The sequence below is a fragment of the Hemitrygon akajei genome, chromosome 11, assembly GCF_048418815.1.
Source record: "Hemitrygon akajei chromosome 11, sHemAka1.3, whole genome shotgun sequence".
Lineage (NCBI taxonomy): Eukaryota > Metazoa > Chordata > Chondrichthyes > Myliobatiformes > Dasyatidae > Hemitrygon > Hemitrygon akajei.
The window spans coordinates 158,691,632-158,711,599 of record NC_133134.1 but is presented as its reverse complement, the minus strand read 5'-3'; the positions used below and the strand labels follow the sequence as shown (position 1 = coordinate 158,711,599).

General features: G+C 43.8%; 1 protein-coding gene across 4 annotated transcripts in view; it reads left to right on the top strand.

Annotated features, from left to right (window-relative positions):
* zhx3b (zinc fingers and homeoboxes 3b) overlaps positions 1-19,968 on the top strand; it is a 127,807-nt gene that overhangs the window by 52,612 nt on the left and 55,227 nt on the right. For 3 of the 4 annotated variants that reach the window (XM_073062032.1, XM_073062030.1, XM_073062031.1), the window contains exon 2: positions 147-210. The exons of the other annotated variant lie outside the window; for it this stretch is intronic. The gene's annotated coding sequence lies outside the window, so the exon portion shown is untranslated. The remainder of the gene's footprint in view (positions 1-146; positions 211-19,968) is intronic. 4 annotated transcript variants of the gene reach the window in all.

The window sequence follows — 19,968 nt, the reverse complement described above, 5'->3', positions numbered from 1 at the left end:
CATGGGCCCTGTCACCCACACTGCACTGAAGTCTCAACAGAAAACTGCTATCTTTAAGCAGAATAAATTTATACACTATAATCTGTGTATCGATACGGATATTGACCACTTGGTAAAATGTATATGTTTAAATTCGTTCCTTGCAGAATCAATCGCCATTGACAATAGAGATGGTAACAGTCAACAGGAACAACAACTTGACACTTTAAGGTTAGTAAAGCAATTGTCCCTTAGTTATATAAGAACATAAGAAATAGGAGCAGGAGTAGGCTTTCTGGCCTGTCGAGCCTGATCCGCCATTGAATAAGATCATGGCTGATCTGACCATGGACTCCTCTCCACCTACCTGCCTTTTCCCCATAACCCTTAATTCCCCTATTATGCAAAAATCTATCCAACCTTGTCTTAAATATATTTACTGAGGTGGTCTCCATCCTTCCATTAATGTTATCTTGTCTGTCTCCAGCACCTTTTATTGTGTAAAGGGATGCTATGTTTTAAGAAACACGAGAAAGTCTGCAGATGTTGGAAATCTCAAATGTCCTGGAAGTCCTGATGAAGGGTCTCGGCCCAAAACGTTGACTGTCCGTCGATGCTACCTGACCTGCTGAGTTCCTCCAGCATTTGTGTCTTGCTATGTTTTAAGAAGACCTTTCCAGAAAGGTCTAACTACCAAGCCTCACTTGTCTGGCTTGGGTCCACACTGCCAGTCACTCCCGCCTGTCTCATCTGTAGGCTGCAGAGGTGTTCCCAGCCGCCTCACTTCAAATCACAAACGAGAAAGTCTGCAGGTGCTGCAAATCCAAGCAACACTCACAAAATGCTGGAGGAACTCAGCAGGCCAGGCAACGTCTATGGAGAAGAGTGCAGTCGACATTTCACACTTCAAATGTCTCATTTGGCTATAACTGCCCTGGGCTATTCTTGCCTGGATGTTGTCTTTAACCCTTGCCTTACTGCATCTCCTACAGTGCTATAGGATACTAAAACAAAAATTTCATACTGTCTTAATTATTTTTTCCCCACGGGTAGTTAACCTGATCAACCATTCTAGTTACATCCCCATTCCCTCTATCACTGCAATTCACTGTAAACACATTAAACCACTTTTTACACTGTTTACATTGTAAATATATACTGATATTTATGTTTATTTTATTATATATCTATTCTTTAACCTCTAACTTTTAGTAAATTCTTTATTCTTTATCATCGTGAACTTTGCCCCAACACACCATAGCAAATTCCTAAAACATGTAAATGTATATAGCAAATAAAGTTGATAGTTGATCTCTTCTCAAAAAGGACGAATGTTGCAGTACTTATAACCACAGAGCATCCACTGTTAATGAAAAAATGCTCCCAGGCATGAAGACGGTTGATGGGGTTTAGCTTCAGTTTGGTGGTAAGATATTGGTCAGTGTGAAGAAGCTGGTTAGAGTAGATCTTCTTTCAGTTAGTACGCTTAGTTAGTTAGATCGTGCCACTGAGGCAAACCTGTTTGTTTGCAGACTTCCCAAAACACTGCAAAATCATAGTCAGTCTGGCTGATACAGTTTGAATGCCCCTTATCCAAATTGCTTGGGTCTGGAAGTGTTTAGAATTTTGGATATTTTCAGATTTAAAAATTTTATTTATTGACATCCACCACGGAGTAGGCCCTTCCAGCCATGCAGCTCAGCAACACCCACCCCCGCCTGATTACAGGACAAATTACAATTAACCTACCAACTGGTACGTCTTTGGACTTTGGGAGGAAACCAGAGCATCCGGAGGAAACCGGCACAGTCATGGGGAGAACGTGCAAACTCCTTACAGGCAGCGGTGGGAATTGAACCTGTGTCACTGGCATTGTAAAGCATTGTGCTAACCACTACACTACCACACCTCCCCATTACATATTTTGAGATATATAATGAGATGGCTTGGGATCGCCGTCATTTCTGACTCTGAATTTATGTCCTAACAGTTAATAGTCTTTCTCTTAAACTTGTTCATCACATATGAGTACTTAACAGTAAAAATGATTACATACCATTAATGTAATGAAAATATAATGTGTGCAGGGTAAAAAGAGCGGCCCAGCAGCATCGGGAGAAAAACCTGAATCAGCTGTTGAACACCAACAAACAACTGCAGGCTTTCGGTCTCCACCTATGATGCTGTGCTTTGATTAAAAGATTACAGTATACGCTATTTGGATTTTACTTTTTTTTAGGATACGTGTAATGTATAAGAACAATCAACATTGTAGACATGTTTTGGTATTAGATTTTCATCAGCAAGACTTTAAAATTTAATGCTGTTACTTAAGGTACAAAAACAATCAGCATCATAGAGTTGTTCAGGTGCTAGATTTTTGTAATCAGCAGACACGTTAAGAATTTAAGGCCATGCCTTTTCTTAAATTTCTGCAACCAGCCTGCTGAATATTCACAATTGCCTTCAATTTTCAGTTCATCGTGATAGACCTTTGCTCGTTTCATTTTCAGCATATCGTTAAGTGGTATATGTTTACTCTGATGCTGACGATACACAATCGAGATCTTCATTTTTCACTTTATTCACTGTTTTCTACTTTTCATTAACCTGCTCATTTTTCATGTGAGGTCACTTCTCAGAACTGTCTGGGGTGCGCAGAGACCTGTTCATCGCCTGGGAACCTTCCCAGTGTATTGTGGAATTTTCCGTTTGTGACAAAATCGAACCAAACTCAGATTTGGATTTCGGATAAGGGGTGCACAACCCGTATTGACTCTTGAGCTGAAAAAGAGACGCCGATTAGAATAACACACACAAAGTGCTTGAGGAACTCAGCAGGCCAGGCAGCATCTATGGAAAAGAGTAAACAGTCAATGTTTCCAGCCGAGACCCTTCACCAGGATTCTAAACTCCTCTGTCTTTTTCTGCGTTAAGATGATCTGCAAAAACTAGTTCTTTGACCTAATGCTGCCTTTGGTTCCAGTATCAAGTACAGTTTGATAGCACCTTGATAGCATGACACCTAACCACCTTGAACACCCTAAATAAACAGAAGTTATTGCTCAGTTTTAGAAATAAATAATAAGTGGTTATATTTTGGCCATTCCACTACTTGCCAAACTGTAATTATTATCTGCAATACACACAAAAGGAGGAACTCAGCAGGTCAGGCAGCATCTATGGAAATGAGTAAACAGTCGATGTTTCGGGCCAAGACCCTTCATCAGGACTGAGAAGGAAGGGAGAAGACGCCAGAATAAAAAGGTGGGGGGAGGGGAGGGAGAACAGCTAGAAGGTGATAGGTGAAGCCAGGTGGGTAGGAAAAGTCAAGGGCTGGAGAAAGTCAAGAGGAGTCTGTGGGAGAAAGGGAAGGAGGAAGGGACGCAGGGGGAAGTAATAGTCAGATGAGAAGAAGTAAAAGGGCAGAAGAGGGGGTGGAATTGTTTACCGGAAGGAGAAATCAATATTCATGACATCAGTTTGGAGGCTATCCAGATGGAATTTAACAAGTCGCTTTTACATCATGATGGTGGACCACCATGTCGGAATGGGAATCAAAATTAAGATGTTTAGCCACCGGGAAATCCCTTTTGTGATGGAGGTGCTTGACATAGTGGTCTCCCAATTTGCATCTAGTGTTAGCAATGTAGAGGAGGAGCACTGGACACAATAGACGACCCCAGCGGATTTGCAGCTGAAATGTTGCCTCACCTGGAAGGACTGTTTAGGGCCTTGAATGGAGGTGAGGGAGGAGGTGTTCGGGCAGGTGTAGTAAATAGGCTGCTTGCAGAGATAAGTGCCGGGAGGGATGTTAGTTGGGGGGGGGGGAGGGGGGAGCGAATGGACAAGGGAATCACAGAGGGAGTGATCCCCATGGAAAGTGGGAGTTTTGTGGTAGGAACCTTTTGGAGATGGCAGAAGCTGCACAGTCTGATGGGTTGGTAGGTGAGGACAAGAGGTACTCCATCACTGTTAATGTGGTGGGAAGATGGGGTGAGCAGAGATGTTTGGGGCATGGAGGAGGTGTGGCTGAGGACAGCATAAATGGTAGAGAAGGGAGACCCTTTCTTTAAAGATGAAGGACATCCTGGAACAGAAAGCCACTTTCTGGGAACAGATGTGGCAGAGGCGAAGAAATTGAGTAAAGGGCATGGCATTTTTACAGGAGATAAGGTGGGAAGAGATATAGTCCAGATAACCGTGGGAATCAGTGGATTTATAAAAGATGGTGGTTGACATTTTGTCTCCAAAGATGGAGACAGAGAGATCGAGAAGCGTGAGGGAGGTATCAGAGATGGACCAAGTGGATTTAAGGGGAAGGTGGAAGTTACTGTAAATTATTAACAATGTATGCTGAGTAAGCTGTTTTTGACTATGATGGGGGTGACACTTGTGGGCTGCCCCCAGCACATCCTTGGACGTTCTGGTTATTTACGCAAACACGTTTCACTGTGTGTTTCGATGTACGCGTGATAAATTAATCTGAATCTGAGCGGGTCTGAGGATAAACAGGTTGGCATCGATGTGGGCAGATTGACTAATTCTTTCTAGCTAGATCTGATACCTTTCCTGGCCCGTGAGACTGATGCCATACCGCGATAGCATCATGCACGAAATGCTGCAGGAACTCAGCAGGTCAGACAGCATCAATGAAGGGGAATGAACAGTTAATGTTTTGACTGTTTAGTAACAGTTAATAAAAATAATAATAAACAAATCATGAGTGATACAGTCATAGAAAAGTACAGCACAAAAACTGGCCCTTTGGTCCATGCAGAAATATATAAACTGCCTACTCGTATCAACCTGCTCTGGGACCATAGCCCTCCATACCCCTACCATCCGTGTACCTATCCACAGTTCTCTGAAACATTGAAATTGAGCTTGTATGCACCACTTGGGCTGGCAGCTCATTCCACGCTCTCACGATCCTCTGAGTGAAGAAGTTTCCCCTCATGTTTCCCTTAGACTTTTCACCTTTCACTCTTATTCCCTGACCTCTAGTTGTAGTTCGACCAAGCCTCAGTGGGGAAAAAGAGGTGGTTGCATTTACCCTGTTTATATCCCTCGTAATTTTGTAAAACTCTATCAAATCTCCCCTCAATCTTCTATGTTCTAGCTAATTTAAGATTAGCTTTCTTTATGATGTGTACGTTGAAACACACAGTGGAATGAGGACAGAGTTAGAAGGTGGGGGAGGGGGAGGAGTACAAGCTGGCAGGTTCTGATGAAGGGTCTCGGCTTGAAACGTCAGCTGTTTATCCCTCTCTATAGATGCTGCCTGACTTGCTGAGCTCCTCCAGCATTTTGTAAGCAGAGCATCTGCAGTCTCTTGTGTCTGACGTTAATCAGGATCCCAGCAGTCAACTCTGGCCAAATCTGGTTAGATAAAGAGCTTGGAGAAGGATTTTTGAGATTATAGAGTTTCCATCTTTTTCTAGCAGATTACACTGAATGGAAAGTGTGTGTATTGTGTTGCAAGCTGAAAGTTCAAATGGGTTTTCTCCCATCTGCTGTTGCTGTTACAATGGGATGGGGAAGATTATCGAATTTCACTGGACCAAATGCCTGGAAATGCAGTATATCGCTCACTCTGTCCTGCTCTTTTCTATGCCAGTTGTTAACTTTGGCATGGACGCAGCACCACTGAAAAATCCTGACTCCATCTGCGACTGTTTAGAAGCATATTCCAGTGAGGGAACTCATTCATTTCAGACAAAGAGTGATTTGGACACCATCCTACTTAGCTGACTCATAAGACAGTAAACCGACCAGAAACTGTTCTCTACAATAGTTTTGAGCAGAGTTTTAACAAAGCAAAAAGCACTAGAAATCAGATATGAGAGCAGACACTGAGATGCTAAAAAATATATATTTTGGGTGAATCCCATTATCATATGTATGCATCTTCCTTTTGGTTTCTATATGAATTGTGTAAACCCAAGAGTGTATTGTTCAGGTAAGGGAATGCAGGCATGTTAGGGAAATTCTGCAAGACTTGTAAATGCATTACTGTGGTTTCATTCTAAACTTGCAGCTGAATCAACTTAAAATTCTCGGTATTTCCTTTCTGTTTGTTCCGTGATTTTTAATTTCATTTGCTCTGACGATGGGGCAAGACACAATATTTTCATAAAGATGCTATTGGTGGAAATGGCTACTGTAACCTTTGTTCACATTCCGAAAAAATCATCCTGAAATATTTTCACTGTTGGTCTCCAAAGGCCAGATTGATCTAGTCTGTTTCTCAGCTGTCACATTAATTTTGCTGTTCAGTGTCTGCCCCTTTCCTGGTGTTGTGGTCTTGGTTGAATCCTCTGCTGTAGTCCCAGTCGATGGTTGACTATCCATGACCTGTTGCTCACTCAGAATATCGGTTGGCCTCATTGGAATTTGAATTGGGATTGGCTTATTATTGTCACATGTACTGATGGACGTTCAGTGGCAACTTCATTAGGTACACCTCATTAGTGCAAATATCTAATCAGCCAATCATGTGCCAGCAACTCAGTGCATAAAAGCATGCAGACGTGGTCAAGAGGTTCAGTTGTTCAGACCAAACAGTTTCTAAATTTTTCTAGAACAGGGGTTCCCACCCTGGGGTCTGCAGACCCTTCAATTAATGGTAGGGGTTCATGGCATAAAACCATGTTCTAGAACCATGTTCTAGAAGCTTCTTAGTAGCAGGTGTCACATGACTTCAATCTGACATTGTCCATATGTTATTTATTACATCTGGAATTCGTGTTATCTCTAGTCTGATTGTGGGACAATGTGACTGCCTTTTCCTTTGTTCTTCTTGGCTCCTCTTTCCTGTTTGTTTTTTGCTCTTGTAGCATTTAATAAAATGATTGCAAACAAAAGGGTTTTGTGCTTCTTTCTTGATTTCCGAAGAACCTTCTAATCATAAAACTATCAGGATCCAACAGTAGATTGTGAGGTCAAGAGTACAACTTAATGTACTAAGGAACTGTTTAATAGAGTTATAATAGCAAGGCAGAAGCTGTCCTTGAGCCCGGTGGTCTGTGCTATCAGGTTTTTGTATCTCCACCACGCTCTACCATTTACCATATATACCTTACACATATCTGACATGCTAAGATGTATTGCCTCCCACTTACCAGGCTTAAATTACATCTGCTAATCATAAACACAAAGTCTGCAGATGCTGGGAATCCAAAGCAAAACACTCACAAAATACTGGAGGAATTCAGCAAGTCAGGCAGTATCTATGGAAATAAATAAACAGTTGACATTTCCGGCCGACCCCCTTCATCAGGAAGGGGGAAGATGCCACAATACAAATATGAGGGGGAGGGAAAGTGGGATAGCTAAAAGGTGATAGGTGAAGCCAGGTGGGTGGGAAAGATAAAGGGCTGGAGAAGAAGGAATCTGATAGAGGAGAGTGGACCATAGGAGACACTGAAGGAGGAGAGGACCCAGGGGGAGGTGACAAGCAGATGAGAAGAGGTAAGAGGCCAGAGTGGGGAACAGAAGAAGGGGAGAGGGGCAGGAAAATAATTTTTACTGGGTGGAGAAATTGGTATTCATGCCATCAGGTTGAAGGCTACATAGATGGAATATAAGGTGTTGCTCCTCCACCCCGAGGTTGGTTTCATATTGGCAAAAGAGGAACCTCTCCTTTCCAGTCCTGAAACGTCGACTGTTTATTCATTTACATAGATGCTGCCCAATTTGCTGAGTTCCTGCAGTGTTCTTTGTGCATCTGCTAATACTCCATCCAGCTTTCTGCTCGATGTCCCGCTGTAGCTTCAGACAACCTTCCTTGCGATCCACAACACCACCAATTTTTCTCTTAATCACAAACAAACTTTTCATACCTCCTGCATTTACTGCTAAGTGATTTATCCATCATAAGTAGCCGAAATATACTTGGAGCACTCCCACAAGAAAGCAGCATCCATAGTCAAGGACCACCACCATCCAGGCCATGCTGCCTTCTCACTATTGCCATCAGGAGTGAGGTACAGAAGCTTCAGGTCCCATACCACCAGGTCCAGGAATGGTTATTACCCTTCAACCATCAGTGTGGATAACTTCACTAACCTCAGCACTGAATTGACTCCTCAACCTATGGACTCACTTTCAAAGACTGTACAGCCCATGTTCTCAGAATTATTTATTTATTATTATGTGTGGGTTTTTTTTTGTATTTGTACTGTTTATCTTTTTCCATATTGGTTGTTTGTCAGTCTTTATTTTTGTGTATTTTTTCATTGATTCTGTTTGTTCTACTGTGAATGCCCAGAAGAAAATGAATTGTGATATATCTCTCCACTGTGTGTATGTGTACAGTTTTAGGGACGTCTACATAGATAGGATGCCTAAGTCTTTTGTACAGTACTGTATTTGTCTTTGCAGAGTGGAGAGTGAGTTTGTAAGTCTGTCAGGAGCAAAGGATGTTGGGAATTGTGAGGGTGGAGCGCCGTAGCAGGGGTGTCTGACAGGTGATAGAGGAGTGCAGACACACCCAGCCCTGAGACAACAGGGCTGATTGGTCACTTGATTCCAAACAATTGGTTTATTGATCATTACAGAATGTCGCTCTGGTGCTTCCCACTCCTTCCCCTCTCCCTTCCCCTTTTCCCAACCGTGATTCCCTTCTCCCAAACACGACTCTCTTCTCACTGCCTGCTTCCCACTCTCAGTCCACAATAGAGAACCTTATCACAGTCAGGTTTATTATCACTCGCATAGGTCATGAAATTTGTTGCATTTTGCAACAGCAGTACAGTGCAATACATAAAGTTACTTAAATAAATTGAAAAATTCTTAGCCCCCCCCCCCCCCCCCCGCTATGTCAAATGTGCAGAGTAGGCCTTTCCAGTCCTTCGAGTCATGCCACCCAGCAGTTCCCCCGATTTAATGTTAGCTTAATCGGGGCACAATGTACAATGACCTATTAACCTACCAACCGGTACGTCTTTGGACGGTGGGGGTGGGAAGGGAACCAGCGCACCCGGAGGAAACCCACCCGGTTGCAGGGAGAATGTACATACTCCTTACAGGCAGCGAAGGGAATTGAACCCTTGTGAAGTGTTAATGCTAAACACCACGATACAGGGGTCTGCACATACGAGATCCATATATGTACCTATGACTTTCACACAGTACTGTACTTTGATATTAAATTCACTTTGAACTTTTCTGAACTTTTGAAATGCTGGCACTGTTCCCTCCACAGCGCACAATCAGAGAAATATCCTGCTACTAATGCCCTCTGTCTCCTATCACCAAGTCAATCTTGGATCAAAATAGCCTTGGATCTCTTGTGTCCAGACCTTCTGGACCAGCCTGCTATGCAGGACATGGAAAAATGTCACACTTGATGCTGCATTTTTTTTGCTATCATCTCTGGAGTTTGGCTACTGAGTTCATATTTTTGACTTGGCGACCACATTCCAGTCAATGTTCCCAGCAAAACCCAAACTGGGTACTGGCCATTATGTTACTGGTGAGCAAGTGCCACTTGGTAACAGAGTTAACGCCACCTTCTGTCGGTCTCTTGCTGATTATTAATAAACTATGCTTTAACCAGGTGAAGAAACCTGAAATGTTAACTGAAGTTCAAGTTTATCGGACCACGGTGCATCCACAAAACATACCTCACACACAGCCTATGAAACAAAATGTTACCACAAATAAGTGAATAAAATATAATTCAAAGCCCAGCACAGGTGAACAGTACAGTAAACCAGCTTGCTGTCCTGGTAACGATGCCTCCATTTATTAGACTCACAGACTGAAGGTGGAAGCTATCACCCAGTCTGACAGTCCGAGTCCTGATGCGTCTGCATCTCCTTCCTGACGATAGTGGGATGGATGGTAGTGGCGTCACAGTAGTGTAGAAGTTAGCATGATGCTATTACAGCTCAAGGTTTCAGAGTTCAATCCCGTTGTCCTCTTTTTTTAAAACAAAATTCTTGTATTACAAATATCGGTGCTATACAATATATACAAAACAGTGACTAACACAATTACTTCACTGCAAATAGACAATACACATTAAACCAAAATGTTCCCATCTCTATCAATGATGGCATTTATACCCCACTGAGCCCAACGGTCCTGGAACACCTCTAAGGTTGCTATGGATTGCACATGTTATTTACTCAAGCACCAACATCCCCTCTAAACATTGCCAGGCAGTCTGCCTGGGCAGATCCTCCCGCCACCCGTTTCCAAGACCCTCGGATGGCCGTTTTTGCCAGCCCCAGGAGCAAGTTAACAAGGACATCCTCATCCCTCCACGCCCCCCCTCCTTACTGGATGACTATATATCAATAGGGTGGGGCTAAAGTGCAACCAAAAGGTGAGAAGCAGCCCACGCAAATACGCAAAAAGGGGCTGCGTCTTCGTACACTCCAGGTACACTGGTACACGGCCTCCTCTAGCCCACAGAAATGATACGTGGGTGGGAGATCCATGACAAACTAAAGAACTTATTGCAGGGCACCCCTCTGTCCTCTATGGAGTCTATGTTCTTGTGGAATGCATGGGTTTTCCCCACGTGCTCTAGTTGCCTCCCACCATCCAGAGCTGTACCGGGTAGGCTAATTAGTGCTTGTGGACTTGTCCCATGATTAGGTTTGGGTTAACCAGGTTGTGGGATTGCAGGCATGACGTGGTTCGATGGCCCACTCCACGGTGTATCCCTAAAAACAAAAGATAAACAACAATGCTTTGGGCCCCTCATCTACAACACTCCCTCGAAATGCCACAGGTAGAATTCCTGGAGTGGCTGGAGGTTAGAGGCTGTACGGTTCGAGAGTTCGGGACCAAAGACCGGCAGACTGGTGTTGGCGTTGGAGGCCTGTCAGCGTGTGAACATGGGAGGATGGCAGAGGAGCTTCTTGTTGTTGCTTGTGTTGTTCTGTTGAACATCGTGGACATACTATGTTGGCACCAGAATATGTTGCGGTACTTGTGGGCTGCCCCCAGCACACCCGAGGGTGCGTTGGGTGCCAATGGAAACAATGCATTTCACTGTATGTTTTTCGATGTACATTTGATAAGTAAATCTGAATCTGGAATCTTCTGCTGCCACAAGAGCTGTCCTCCCTCCTGAGTACGTCCCCCTCCTATTTTTTGCAACAGCTGAAGTTTTGTTTTTGGGGTTTTCAGTAAATATCTGTACTTTCTCTAATTAGCTAGATCAGATTTGACCTGAGTTTTGTGAGCAGGACGTGCCTGAGAGCTTTCCTCATTGTCTCATAGATGCCAGTTTTGGAATTGTACTGAGAAAGCTTGGCTAGAGGGACTACTATCTGTGGAACACAGGTCTCTGGTATCATCAGTGGGAGAAGGCCCAGAATTCACCTTGCTGCATGCAGACATTTCAGCCACTCACAAGGCATAGAAGGACACAGTCCTAAGATTCAAGATTTAACATACTGAGTACAGGAGCTGGGATGTTCTGTTGAAGTTGTATAAAACATTGGTGAAGCCTAATCTGGAGTATTGTGTGCAGTTTTTGTCACCGACCTACAGGAAAAGTGGTTGAAAGTGTACAGAGAAAATTTACAAAGATGTTGCTAGGATAGGAGGACCCGAGTTATAAGGGAAGATTGAACAGGCTAGGAGTTTATTCCGTAAAACATAGAACATTGAGAGGAGATTTGATAGAGGTATACAAAATTATGAGGGGTAGAGTTAGGGTAAATGCAGCCAGGCTTTTCCCACTGAGGTTGGGTTGGATTACAACTAGAGGTCATAGATTAAGGTTTAAGGGTGAAAGGTGAAAAGTTTAAGGGGAACATAAGGGGGAACTTCACTCAGAGGGTGGTGAGAGTGTGGAACGAGCTGCCAGCACAAGTAGTCTATGCAAGCTTGATTTCCAAGATTAAGAAAAGTTTGAATATGTACATGGATGGCAGGGGTATGGTGAACTATTGTCTGGTTGCATGTCGACGGGCCTTCAGGGGTTCCCAACCTGTGATCCACAGATCCTTTGTTAATGCTATTGGTCCATGGCATAAAAAAGATTGGGAGGTCCTGCACTAGACAGTTTAAGTGGTTCAGTATGGACTAGATGGGCCAAAGGGCCTACTTCTGTGCTGTACCTTTCTATAACTATGACTGTTCAAAAAGTAGAGAGGAAAAAGGAGAATGAAATGATTGTTATTCTGGATTTGATGCAGCACACAAAAAAACACTCAGCATAAAGAACACAATGGAAAAAAAACAATAGGTGCAAGAGTATCTGTACATAAGGTGACTGACAGGCAATGATAAAGTGACAAAGTGACTCGTCTCGGTAGCAGCAGGGCACATGAAAACACAGTAGGACAGTGACTGGTGAAGTGTGAGGGTAAAGTGGCAGTTAAATGGGGGGATGAAGGGTGCAGAGGAGGGAACTAGCTGTCTTGGATGTAGTGGTGGTGGGGTGGGTTAATGGTTGGGGGTGTTGATCATCCTGATGACCTGGGGAAAGTAACTGTTTTGTTTTATTTTCTTTAGAGATAGAGCGCGCAATAGGCCCTTCCGGACCACCGAGCCGCACCGCCCAGCAACCCACTGATTTAACCCTTGCCTAATCACAGGACAGTTTACAATGATCAATTAACCTCCTAACACCGGTATGTCTTTGGACTGTGGGTGGAAACCGGAGCACCCGGAGGAAAGACACATGCCCATGGGAAGAACTTACAGAGGACACCAGAATTGAACTCTGAACTCTGACTTCCCTGGCTATAATTGCGTTGCGGTAACTGTTCTGCAACTGGAGTGCCCTAAGTTTTGAGCCCAAGGCGTGCAAATGGGATTGGTGGAGATGAGCAAAAAAGGTTTGTGTGGATGTAATGTGCCGTAGGCCCGCTCCTGCGCTGTGATTCTCTGTGACATGGGGACTGAATCAAATTGGCTAAAGACTGGCTGCTCTGGCTAGTCTCTCAGGAGGAAGCCATGATGGATCATCCACTTGGACTTTCATAATTGTGAAAGTAATTATGCTGAATAGGTGAAGGGTTAAGGGTTACAGGCAGAAGGTGGGAGATTGGGGTTGGGGGAAGATAATCAACCTTGGTTGAATGGTGGAGCAGACATGATGGGCCAAATGGCCTAATTCTGCTCCTTTATGTCATGATATGGAAACACCAATGCCTTTAAAGGGAAAATCCTACAAAAGGTAGTGGACTTGGCCCAGTGCATCATGAGTAAAGCCCTCCCAACCATTGAGCACATCTACATGAAACGCTATCACAGGAAAGCAGTGTCCATCAACAGGGACCCCTGCCACCCAGGCCAGGCTCTTTTCTCACTGTTGCCCTCAGTGAGTTGTCTCAGGACTCATGTACCTAAGAACAGTTGCTACCTCTCAACCATCAAGCTCTTGAACAAAAGTGGATAAACACTCACTTGCTCATTCATTGAGATGCTCCCACAACCAATACTCTCACGTTAAGGATTCTTTATCTTGCTGTTTCATGTTCTCATTATTTATTGCTATTTATTTATATTTGCATCTGTACAGTTTTTTGCCTTCTGCACTGTAGTTGATCTTTCATCGACCCTGTTACCGTTATTATTCCACAGATTAGCTGAGTATGACCACAGGAAAATGAATATCAGGGTTGTATGCAGTGACATACATGCACTCTGATAATAAAAATTGACCTTGGCCTTGAAAGTTTTCAACGTGATCCCTCTAGCTCCATTTCTCTCTCCATAAATGCTGCCTGTCTTGCCGTGTGTTTGGAGGATGGGGACCTTCTCTGAGCTGTCCTCCCCTCCCATTATCTGCTTGATGGTCCTCCAGCGAGAAGTGGCTAGAAGTTGCTAAGCTGCCATTGCTGCCGAGCACAGGAGATCCTGTGCAGCAGTTTGGCCTTCATTTCCATTTTCAGCCAGACTTTGCAGATCCCAACATGCAGCTCCGTCTACTTATTAATCTATTTATTCTTCCCCCCTTCCATATAGTTTGCTTTTCTATCCTTTCAGTATTTTGGGTTATAAATGTGAATATCAGATGTTAAAGGAGGAGGAAAGAGAGATGGGGTGGTTTTCTGATTTTCTTGCTTTTGCATTTATTTCAAAGCGTTCTCACCTCTTTGAGTCAGCAGTTTGTAAAACTCGGGGCCCCACTTGCTTTTAAGTGTGAAAATTTGGACTGCGCTGAGGGTGTGCTGCAGATTAGAGGTGTTGCTTTCTTGCGGCGACACCATCTGCTTTCTCGAGTGCACCTAAAACCTCCTGTGTCACCGCTGTGAAGAGGTGCAGAGGATCAATCACCAGTGTGCTTGGCTGATATTCACCCTTCTGGTGGGAAAACACGTTGAGAAATCTGCAACGTGCTGAAAATCTTCAACAAAAGCAGAAAGTACTAAAAATACCCAACGGGGCAGGCAGCACTGTGGAGAGAGAAACTGAGTTAAAATGTTCAAGTTGAAGACTGTTTAGGACTGCGAGGAGCAGAATTAGGCCATTTGGCCCATTGTACTTCACTTTTCAACCTTGGCTGTTTTTTTAAAAAACCCCATTCTCCCCTAATCCCCTTAACCTATAAATAAACCATCAATTCCTGCTTCAAATGCACACAATGACTTGGCATTCACTACCCTCTCTGGCAACAGATTCCACAGATTTGCCACCCACTGGCTGAAGAAATTCTTCCTCATCTCAGATATAAAGGAGCATCCCTTTAAGTCTGAATTGAATCAAATTGACTTTATTGCTTACATCCTTCATATACATGAGGAGTAAAAATCTTTACGTTATGTCTCCGTCTAAATGTGCAATTTATAGTAATTTATAATAAATAGTATTTATAACAGGACAGTCAATATAACATAGAAATACAGTTGTATCAGCATGAATTAATCAGTCTGATGGCCTGGTGGAAGAAGCTGTCCCGGATCCTGTTGGTCCCGGATGACAGCAGCTGGAACAGTTAGTAGTTGAGGTGACTCGGGTCCCAGTGCCATCAGATCCTAGACTCTCCTACGAATGAAACCATCATCTCCATGTGCACTCTTTCTAGGCCTTTCAGTATTCAGTAGGCTTCAATGAAAAGCCCCTCCACCTCCATCTGAACTTGATTGAGTACTGGCTTAGACTCTGCTCATATGATAAGTACTTTTCATATGATATGACAGAAAGTTGTCAGAAGTATAAAGTACATTATATTAGAGGGAAAGGGGTGGAATTGTGGAGGGAACAAAAGAGAGATCTGAGATGGGAGGGGCCAAAAGCAGTAGTTGTTAGAAAGGGTGGGCCAGCTTAAGGACAGCGAAGTAGATTCTGTGGTCATTTTCACATCTATGTTGTGGGAAATTGCTGCCTAGCTTATTGGCTGCTGTGTTTCCCGGAGGGTCAGAGAGTGTGGAATGCGCTGCCAGCGCAGTGTTTAAGCGAAGTTTGGATGGTAGGGGGCTGTGGTCATAGTGTAGATCGATGGATATAAGCAGTTTAAATGGTTTGGCATGGACTAGATGGGCAGAAGGGCCTGTTCCTGTGCTGTACTTTTCTATGACTCTGACTCTACATCTTGTATTGTCTTTAGGATGGATTTATTGTACAACTAATGAAAATGGGTTATTTGCAAAGCAAAGTACTAACTACATATTGAGTCTATAGGTTGTTGCTACATTGTCTGTGCAAACTTTCCATCGCTAAGTAGCAGGCACACCAAGCAACTCTGTTGTCCGATAGAGTGTAATAAAAACACGCATACAGTTACAGAGAAAACAATATATTTATATTTAAAGATGCACTCAGTGGCTGCTTTATTAGGTACCTCCTGTTGTAACAATTGGTTGTTTGAGTTACTTTCACCCTCCTATAAGCTTGAACCAGTCTAGTCATTGTACTCTGACCTCCCGCTGTAACAAGGTGTTTTACCCACAGAGCTACCACTCACTGCATGTCTTCCATTTTCCGCACCATTCTCTGTAAACTCTAGGCACTGTTGTGCATGAAAATCCAAGGAGATCAGCATTTTCTAAGATACTCAAACCACCCCATCTGGCACCAACAATCATCCCCAGTCAAAGTCACTTAGGTCACATTTCTTTCCCATTCTGATGTTTGGCCAGAACTACAACTGAACCTCTTGACCACGTCAGAATCCGAATGAGGTTTAATATCACCGGCATATGTCGTGAAATTTGTTGACTTTGTGGCAGCAGTATAATGCAATACATGATAATAGAAAAATTTGAATTACAGTAAGTAAGTGTGCGTGTGTGTGTGTGTGTATATATATATATATATATTCATAAAATAGTTAATGAGGTCAGGTCACTCGTCTGAGTGCTACTGGTACCATCTAACCCAGTACTACCTGGTGCATGGTCAGGTGGTCAGCGACTAAACCAGCTCCCCCCCCCCCCCCCCCCCAGGCTTGCCTGGTGAGGAGGGGGGCTAGACACCCTGCAGGATGAAAAACAAGACCTGTCAAAGGGCGGATGAACCCTCTCGTAGGGTCAACGGCCATCTAGCAAACACGTGCCGTGAAGCGCGGAAAGGTCATCCTTTGCATCGAAGCTTGGTCTGGCCATTCACTGCAACAGAACTTCCCCCAGACATCTTGGACCCCACCATGCCGCTGGATCCGGGAGGGGATGTCGAGAGGGTGGGTCTGGACCTGCTCACCTGCAATCCATTCACGCACACGCTGTTCCTTTCTGAGGAACCATCATCATCCTATGGGATGGATAGCCAGAGAGAGAGAGAGAGAGAGAGAGTTAAATAAGTAGTGCAAAACAGAAATAAGAAAGTAGTGAGGTAGTGTTCATGGGTTCAATGTCCATTGACTGGTTCACTAGGCTGTATCAGGAATGAGTCTGTGAAGCTGCTGTACTTCCTCATTGAGGACACCACCCTACTTATTTTTAACTTTGATTTTTCAAAAGGCAGGCTCAACAACGAGTAGTCAAAACTGCCCTATGCACCACAGGCACCAGCCTATCGGCATCAAGGATGTATGTGCAAAGAAGTGCCGGAAAAGGCCAGCGATAACGTGAAGGATTCCGCCCGCCCTGCTCATCGATCATTTGTCCCACTCTCGTCGGGGAGGAGGCTACGTAGCGTGCACACCAGGAACACCAGACTCAAAAACAGTAACTTCCCCCACGCTGTCAGGCTGATCGGCATCTCCACCCATTAACCAACACCCACCACCACCCCACTACATCCACATCGACCACTCCTGGTCCCCCATCACTTTATGTACATATAATTAGTCTGTGTACGTAAGCAAACCTTATGTATATATGGCCACATTCAAACAGTTCAAAATTCAGAGCAGATTTATTATAGAAGTACGTATATGTCACCATTTACTACCCTGAGATTCATTTTCTTTCAGACATTCACAGTAGAACAAAGAAATACAATAGAATCAATGCAAAACTCCACACAAAGACAAACAATCATTGTGCAAAAGAAGACAAACTGTGCAAATACAAAAAAAAAGTAGTAATTTTAATAAATAAATAAATAAATAAATACTGAGAACATGAGGTGCAGATTTTTTGAAAGTGGGTCTGTAGGTTGTGGAATCAGTTCAGAGTTGAGGTGAGTGAAGTTACCCACCCGGGTTCAGGTGCATGATGGTTGAAGGGTAATAACTGTTTCTGAATCTGGTGATGTGGGACCTAAGGCTTTTGTACATTGTGTTTTATAGGATTGCTTTTATATTTACAGTAATTTATTATGTGTTCCTTTATTGTGATTTTTTTTTAATGCTGCATCAGATCCGCAATAACAATCCTCTTTACGCCCACGTACTGAAGAGTGACAATAAGCGATCTTGATATTTGAATCTTAAGTTTCCACAGGATATTTATTGTAGAGTTTAAAATAATCCACTGTGCTGTGTGTGAAATGTGTGTCTTTTGCACCCCCCCCCCCACATCAACTGTGACCATGAGTCAGTGCAGCTGTGAAGTACACAAATCAGAGGCTTTGAGGTTCACTTCCGATCTGAGGTAGATGATAACAGCTGGAATACCAGCCACTAGTCACAGAACGCCTGAACGTGGCAGAAATAATTGGCCGGTGTGTCCTAACTGATCACTATCTGGGAGTTTGCCATGCAATTGTCGTCTGTCAGAAAGGGCGCTGTGGAAAAAAAAAAAATCTGCTTGTGGTAAACACGAGAGATTCTGCAGATGCTGGAAATCCAGAGCAACCCACACAGAGTGCTGGAGGAGCTCAGCAGGTCGGGCAGCGTCCATTGAGAGAATGAGGAGTTGTGCTAAGACCCTTCATTAGACCAAGAAAGGAGGGCAAAGAAGAATGTGGAGGTGGGGAAGGAGTACAAGGTCGCAAGCTGGCAGGTGATAGGGGAAGGGGAAGGTAGGTGGCTGGATGGAGGAGGGGGGGATTGAAGTGAGAACTGGGAGGTGATAGGATGTAAAGGTAAAGAGCTGGAGAAGAAAGGATCTGATAGGAGAGGAGAGTGGACCATGGGAGAAAAGGAAGCAGGAAGGGCACTAGAAGGAGATGATAGGCAAGGAGGAGGGTACCCTCTTCTTTGTAGTCTATGTTCCACTCTGTATGTGTGTGTGTGTGTGTTACTGAGGCTTCACAAAGAAAGCACAGCGGCACCTGTCATTAGAAGTTTGCGAAGATTCAGCAAGACATGGGATACTTTGACAAACTTCTGTGGGTGTGTGGTGGAGAGAATATTGCCTGACTGCATCACAGCCTGGTATGGAAACACTAATACCCTTGAATGGAAAATCCTACAAGAAGTAGTGGATACGGACCAGTCCATCCTGGGTAAAGCTCTCCCCACCATTGTGCACAGGAAAGCAGCATACATTATCAGACCACCCCCCACCCAACACTCTCCTCTCACTGTTGTCATCAGGAAGAAGGTACAGGACCCTCAGCACTCACACGACCAGGTTCAGGAACAGATATTTGCCTCTCAACCATCAGGGTCCTAAACCAGAGGGGATAACTTCACTCAACTTTACTTGTCCCATCACTGAACTACTCCCACTACTGATGGACTCACTTTCTTCATCTCATTCTCTCAATATTTATTGGTTAGTTATTTATTCTCACAGTTTTGTCTTTTTCACATTGGTTGTTTGTCCTTTCTGTTGAATTTGGTCTTTCATTGATTCTAGCACGTTTCTTGGATCTTCTGAGTATGCCCGCAAGAAAATGGATCCTTTGGTTATATGTGGTGACATATATGTACTTTTGATAATGAACTTACTTTGAACATGCACAAACATGAACTGATGAAGGGTCTCAGCCCAAAATGTCAACTGTTTATTCAGCTCTAAAGATACTGCCTGACCTGCTGAGTTCCTCCAGCAGTTTGTCTGAGTTATTCTGGATTTCCAGCATCTGCAGAATCTCTTGCGTTCAAACGTGAACCCCTGTGTGTTTAAACCATCTGCAAATGCAGAAATAATTCCCACCTTTATCCAAAAAGCAGAAGAACCAAACTTGCAGAAGAGCAACATCATGATGAAGGGTCTCGGCCCAAAACTTATAGACTGTTTATTCCCTTCCATCGATGCTGTCTGACCTGCTGAGTCCCTCCAGTGTTTTGAACATGTTGCGGAAGATTTCTAGCATTTTCTCTCGTGTAGATGAAATGCAAACATTTTCTATTTCCTTTAGGCGTTTTGCCGCTTGTGCTTCTACAAACCCTGCCCCTAACCCTCACCTCTCTCGCTAACTCCTGTTGTGTTTATTGTTTTGGGAAAGTCAGATAAAATTCCAATTATTTCTGGGCAATGGTAACGTTTGCAACACCAGCAAAAACATGAGGGGGCTCTTCGGGGTGGGGATAGTGATGTTCGCAGTTATGTGGGGATCTGCCTCCCCATTGTTTCTAACTGCAGCCAAAGATTGAGAAGGGTCTTTGTGTTTTGGCGGGGGAGGGAGAGCTCAATACATCTTGGAGTTAAAAGAGCAGTAGGGCAGTTCCACTGGAGAGTGACTGAGACTTCGACTCTTTAGGCCATAGGTTATTGCTGTTTCCTGGGGGCTTTTTTTTGG